This window comes from Myotis myotis, unplaced genomic scaffold, assembly GCF_014108235.1.
Source record: "Myotis myotis isolate mMyoMyo1 unplaced genomic scaffold, mMyoMyo1.p scaffold_m19_p_4, whole genome shotgun sequence".
Classification (NCBI taxonomy): Eukaryota; Metazoa; Chordata; class Mammalia; order Chiroptera; family Vespertilionidae; genus Myotis; species Myotis myotis.
The window spans coordinates 49,387,920-49,394,868 of record NW_023416346.1 but is presented as its reverse complement, the minus strand read 5'-3'; the positions used below and the strand labels follow the sequence as shown (position 1 = coordinate 49,394,868).

Here is a 6,949-nt window from a genome sequence, read left to right as displayed (position 1 = left end):
CTTTATAAAAATATAGGTTATATACAAATACTTCAGCATTCTAAAAAATCTATACACAGAAAACTCACTAGAGATAATAAATATATTCACCAAAGTTACAGGGTGCAAAAATCAGTTGTATTTCTATACACTAGAAATGATAAGTATGAAAAAAATTAAGAAAATAATTTTATTTATAATGGCATTCAAAAGAATAAAATACTTAGAAATAGGTGTGGTGTGATGATGGCGGCATAGGTAAACACCGGAGTTAGCTACCTCGAACAACTACTTCACAAATACAACTAAAAGACAGAACAGACATCGCCCAGAACCACAGGAAGACTGGCTGAGGGGAAATTCTTCAACTAGGAGGAAAGAGAACAGCATACGAGACTCAGAGGAGGCGCAGTGCGGAAAATACAAAGTTGTGGAGGTACGCGCGGAGCGGGCTGGTAGCTGAGGGCGCGGTTGTCATATTCAATCAGGAGGGAGTCTCAGATTCTGAGCTCCAGTTCTGGGCAAGTCTCTAGGGACCCAGACTCAAACAGGAGAAGCGGGACTGTCTGGCATCGGTCGGAACGCGAGGGCAGCTTTCTCTCCGAGGTTTGCAGCGGTTGCTGGGACTCTGAGAGGCAGAGCCTCTGGGGACGGGACTGAGAGCAGCCATAACTGCTCCCTCCACCTGCTCTGTTGATCCCGTGCTACCCTCCCGGCCCAAGTCCTGCGCAGAGCCATTTGCCAGGTAGCCTCGGGCAAAGGCTAGATTAGCACCTCCCTAGAGGACAGAAGTTTTCCCACTGCAGACACAGCTGATTCTCACAGCCAGTTGGCCTGGAGGTCAAATCCCCCTAGTCTTAACTACAACAATCAAGGCTTAACTACAGCCTGCGCACAAAGACCACTAGGGGGTGCACCAAGAAAGCATAAAAAATGTGGAGACAAAGGAACAGGACAAAGCCGTCAATGGAGGATATTGAGTTCAGAACCACACTTTTAAAGTCTCTCAAGAACTGTATAGAAGCCGCTGATAAAGTTATTGAGATCCTCAAGAAATCTAATGACACCCTCGATGTTGTGATAAAGAACCAACTAGAAATTAAGCATACACTGACTGAAATAAAGAATATTATACAGACTCCCAACAGCAGACCAGAGGAGCGCAAGAATCAAGGCAAAGATTTGAAATGCGAAGAAGCAAAAAACACCCAACCGGAAAAGCAAAATGAAAAAAGAATCCGAAAATACGAAGATAGTGTAAGGAGCCTCTGGGACAGCTTCAAGCGTACCAACATTAGAATTATAGGGGTGCCAGAAGATGAGAGAGAGCAAGATATTGAAAACCTATTTGAAGAAATAATGACAGAAAACTTCCCCTACCTGGTAAAAGAAATAGACTTACAAGTCCAGGAAGCGCAGAGAACCCCAAACAAAAGGAATCCAAAGAGGACCACACCAAGACACATCATCATTAAAATGCCGAGAGCAAAAGACAAAGAGAGAATCCTAAAAGCAGCAAGAGAAAGAAACTCAGTTACCTACAAGGGAGTACCCATACGACTGTCAGCTGATTTCTCAACAGAAACTTTGCAGGCCAGAAGGGAGTGGCAAGAAATATTCAAAGTGATGAATACCAAGAACCTACAGCCAAGACTACTTTATCCAGCAAAGCTATCATGCAGAATTGAAGGCCAGATAAAGAGCTTCACAGATAAGAAAAAGCTAAAGGAGTTTATCACCACCAAACCAGTATTATATGAAATGCTGAAAGGTATCCTTTAAGAAGAGGAAGAAGAAGAGAAAGGTAAAGATACTAATTATGAACAACAAATATGCATCTATCAACAAGTGAATCTAAGAATCAAGTGAATAAATCATCTGATGAACAGAATGAACTGGTGATTATAATAGAATCAGGGACATAGAAAGGGAATGGACTCACTATTCTTGGTGGGGAAAGGGGTGTGGGAGATGTGGGAAGAGACTGGACAAAAATTGTGCACCTAGGGATGAGGACAGTGGGGGGTTAAGGGCAGAGGGTGGGGTGGGAACTGGGTGGAGGGGAGCTATGGGGGAAAAAAAGAGGAACAAATGTAATAATCTGAACAATAAAGATTTACTAAAAAAAAAAAAGAAGAAATGAATAAAACTATTGAAAAAAATAATTAGAAATAAATTTAACCAAGGAGGTGGAAGAATTGTATATTGAAACTGCAAAACTGCTGGAAGAAATTGAAGAACAACTAACAAAATAGAAGATAATCTCATTTTCATGGATTAGAAGCTTAATATTGTTAAGACTGCAATATTACCCAAAATAATCTACACATTCAACTCAATCCCTATAGAAATTCCAATGGCTGTTTTTGGTATAAATTAAAGAGCAAATTTTCAAATTAATATGGAATTGTGAGGGATCCCAAATATCTAAAATAATCTTGAAAATGAACAAAGTTGGAGGATTCACAGTTCCCAATTTATTCAGCTATATCTAAAGAAATGAAGTACAGCACATCCTATCTAATAATAGACAAACATGGTAATTAACCGTAACTTTGCTACCCTTCCCATTGGCTAATCAGGGCAATGTGCAAATTAACTGCCAACTAAGATGGCGGTTAACCGCCAACAAAGATGGCAGTTAATTTGCATACATAGGTGCAATGCTGGGAGGCGAAAGGGGAAGGACAGAAGAAGCCGCCTGTTTCTGCCGGTGATTGGAAATTGAGGAGGCAGCGAAGAGCCAGGGGGCAGGGCAAAGGCGGCCCTAGGGGCCACCTTTGCCCTGCCCCGTGATCAAAGAACTGGGTGCCATTGCCCGCCCCCTGCCAGTGATCATGGGAAGCAGGGGCAGAGCCAGCAATGGGAGCTGGGGGTCCCCTGCCCAGGCCTAACACCTTGGCCAGAGGCATTAGGCTGGGGCAGGGGCAGAACCACCCATCGCTGGGAGCAGGGGCGGAGTCAGCAATGGGGGGAGCTGGGGGTCCCCTGTCCATGCCTAATGCTTCTGCCAGAGGCGTTAGGCCTAAGCAGGGGCGAAGCAGGAGATCGTGGGAAGCTGGGGGCCCCCTGCCCAGGCCTAACGCCTCCGTCAGAGGCATTAGACCTGGGCATGGGCGGAGCCAGCAATGGTGGGAGCTGGGGGTCCTCTGCCCAGACCTAATGCCTTGGCCAGAGGCATTAGGCCTGGGCAGGGGTGGAACCAGCCATCGCAGGGAGCAGGGGTGGAGTCAGCGATCATGGGCAGCTGGGGGTCCCCTGCCCAGGCTTAATGCCTTGGTCAGAGGCATTAGGCCTAGGCAGGGGCCGAGTGGGAGATCGCGAGGGGCTGGGGGGTCCACTGTCCAGGCCTAATGCCTTGGCCAGAGGCATTAGGCCTGGGCATGGGCGGAGCCAGCAATCATGAGCAGGGGCGGAGTCGGCGATCATAGGGAGCTGGGGGTCCCCTGCCCAGGCCTAACTCCTTAGCCAGAGGTGTTAGGTCTGGGCAGGGGCGGTGCCAGTGATCACAAGTAGCAGTGGGGGAGCCGGCCAAGGTGGGAGCTGGGGTCCCCTGCCCAAGCCTAATGCCCCAGCCAGAGGTGTTAGGTCTGGGCAGGGGCGGTTCCAGCAATTGGGGGTAGCAGGGGCGGAGTCGGCGATGGTGGGAGCTGGGGGTCCCCTGCCCAGGCCTAAGGCCTTGGCCAGAGGCATTAGGCCTGTGCAGGGGTGGAGCCAGGGATTGTGGGGAGCAGGGAGGGAGCTGGTGAAGGTGGGGAGAGGGCCAGAGCCAGCGATCATGGGGAGCAGGGTCTGAGCCAACGATTCAGTGAGCTGGAGGTCCCCTGCCCAGGTCTAATGACTTGGCCAGAGGCGTTAGGCCTGGGCAGGGGCCAAGCCGGCAATTGGTGTGAACTCAGAGGAAACACCTTTTCTGACCGCTCATTGGCTTAGCTCCCTGTATGCCACTGGTAATATTCTTAGTAATTTGGGTAATAAGAATCCAAATAGGTGATCCAGGGTTTTTCACCACACTCCTGGAGAAAAAAAAGAAGGTCCGCTGCTGGAGGGTTAAGAAATGTCATATCCTGTCCTAGTTGGTTTTGCTCAGTGGATAATGCCTCGGCCTGCCCACTGCTGGGTCTGGGTTCAATTCTGACCAAGGGCATGTACCTAGGTTGCAGGCTCCTCCCTGGCCTGGGCCCAGGTCAGGGCTCATGCAGGAGGCAACCAATCAGTTTTCCTCTCACTTTGATGTTACTCTCTTTCACTTTCTCTTCCACATTCTCTAAAAATCAATGGAAACATATCCTCAGGTGAGGATAAAAAATATAATAAAGAAATGTCATATCCTATGAAAGACACATATTGAAAATGCCTAAAGAAAGTTGTCATGTTTTCACAGTAAAGGGACTGGAATCCGTGTTGATGAAAACACCTTGGTGGCTGCGGTGACTGGCAGTGGCTGCAGCAGCGGGGTGATGGGCTGGTGCCTTCCGCTGACCAGCCCGGTTGCCTCCCAAAAAGGGAGGCCAGACTGTGGCTTAGGCCCACTCCCCAAGGGGAGCAGGGAGCAGGGAGTAGGACATCCCCTGAGGGCTCCCAGTATGTGATAGGGGGCATGCTGGGCTGAGGGACCCCCCCTCCAGTGCACAAATTTTTGTGCACCAGGCCTCTAGTCCTCAAATAACATTGTTTCCTTTAATCTTGGTTTTTTATATAACACTAGAGGCCCAGTGCATGAAATTCATGCACTGGGCGGGGGGCAGGTCCCTCAGCCCAGCCTGCACATTCTCGCAGTCCAAAACCCTTCAATCCTTACTGCCTGCCTGCTCGCTGGTCCTTACAACTGCTGAGAAACTTGGACTCCTTCCTCTGCAGTCACACAATTGTCACACATCAGGCAGTCACTCAGAAATATCTTGGAATCGGCCAATTTATGGAAGTCTCCCTTCTCACCATTCTCCTGAGCCGGACTCTGAATGTTGATTGTGGCATTCTCTTGGTCATCATTTTTTTGTGTGTGTTTTCCCCAAAAATGTTACAAAGTTTATATGAATATATCATACAAAGATGCAGCCTCCTTTGTAGGAACAGGGAAGGAAGGGGCGGTTAAGTAAGACACACGGAGCTGCAGCAAGCACCAGCTGTGGGGAGGGGTAAGAGGGAGAGGAGGTTGGCACTGGGGCTGAGGCCCTAGAGCCATTGCTGGGGAAGTAGGGGTCCCCTCTGAGTGCCACGTTCTGAGGCTGAACTAATTGGTCAAGCTGAGGCAGAGGTGGGTGGCCATATCAGCCATCTTTGGTGCTGTTTACCCTTTCCCACCTCAGCTCTGTTGTAAAACCCCAGAGCCCTGGATTCTAAAGGCCCCATCCAGAGCAGAAGCCCTGGAAGGGGGTGAGAGGAAGTGAGTAGGGCAAGTTCAAAAGCCAAACTCCAGAATGGCCGGAGATAGTGGTGAGAGGTAGTAGGGGAAGGGCTCTCATACATACCCTTCTGTGGGGGGCCACAGGTGAAGGAGGCCAGGGGAGTAGGATAGGGATGGGGCACCATGGCCCCAGCCTCTTAGGCATCCCTGTTTGTCCTCTGCAGTGTACATGGAGGAAAGGGCTGCCTCTGAGGAGGGAACAGGCCAGGCCAGGAGACCATCTTGAGTTCTGGCTGAGGTGATGGTCCTCACCCTCAGATGACGTCTAACTGGTGATGGCAGAGGGACCAGTGCCTCCTCGCTTCTCAAAGGACATGTAGTCAATGAGGAATGTGGCTCCCAGCAGTACAGCCTTCACTCACATCCAGATCCAGCGGGAACTGCAAGCCAAAGTCATCTGCATTCCTGAGGGGCTCTTGGAGAAGCCCCCGCTCCCCCACTGCTTGCTGATGCGGCCCACACTGTGGGACTCATCCAGAGTCTTCACCTCAAAGTTGGTGTCTGTGCCATAGCCACAGGTCCGGCAGCACAGCCACAGGTCCAGCAGGGCCCCACCATTCACAGGATCATATGGCGATCAGCATCTTGAGTGGAAAACTTGAGAAGGGATGCCAGTTCTGCAGCACATGGCCAATGGTGGTGCCTGGTGGTGACTGTACTTCCGTCTCTCGGTCCCTGGAGTCCACCAGACAGACGCTTAGGGGCCGGCAGGCCCCACAGCACAGGCGTGCACAGCAGTTGCTCTCTTCAGCCACCTGGCACCTCAAAGTTGGTGTCTGTGCCCAGCCACTGTTCAGCCTCTGAGCGCAGTTCATACCGGTTACTTGTCTCCCAGCCTAGGAGCTTTTCCACTCGCACAGCCTTCTGGTGAATCAGAATCTGATCAATCGGCTCCAAGAATTTGAGGGCAGAGGTACCCTTGGTAGTGGCAAGAGAAGAGCAGAAGGCCTGGCAGCAGGCCCCAGGGCACTGGGGCCAGGCGAGGGGAAGAGAGCGAAGCTGGGTGCAGGGGCAGGCACGTGGGCGGGCACTGGCACTGGTCCGGGCCCAGGATGCTGCAACTGCTCTGGGTACTCAGGGGTCACAGGGTAAGGGGGAGGGGGTCAAGGGGTGTACCCTGTGGGGAGCAAGTATCTTGCCATAGGAAAAGGATGAGGGTTTGTGGGTCGTCGCTATACCAGAAGCTTAGTTCTAGAAGTGGAGGCAAGCTCGGGGACAGCCTGACAGGCACAGAGATAGACACAAAGAAGAACAGGCAAATGCAGAGAGGTGGCTGCACCAGGCGCCTGCCCAGGGTCTCTCAGGCGGAGCCTCTGACTAGGGGAGAAACCGAAAGTGTCAGCAGGCAGGGCAAAGTACCTGGGACCCTGGATTCCTTCTGTGGTTTGCAGAATGCCCTCTCCCTTTGTTCTCCCATTCTCCACGGAGGCGGCTGTTGGCAGACAGCAGGATGGATGGATCTGCGATCAGACCAACAGCCCCACCTCCAGGGTGGTTTCCTGACCCCTCTGCATCCCCTGCTCACCTGAAGCCCCTAAAATAGTCAGGGTGCCCAATGCTCGG

The 6,949-nt window shown here is 51.0% G+C and overlaps 1 pseudogene; it reads right to left on the bottom strand.

Moving 5' to 3' along the window:
• Positions 1–5,651: 5,651 nt before the first annotated feature.
• Positions 5,652–6,528, bottom strand: LOC118653341 (annotated as a pseudogene).
• Between the last annotated feature and the right edge of the window lie 421 nt (positions 6,529–6,949).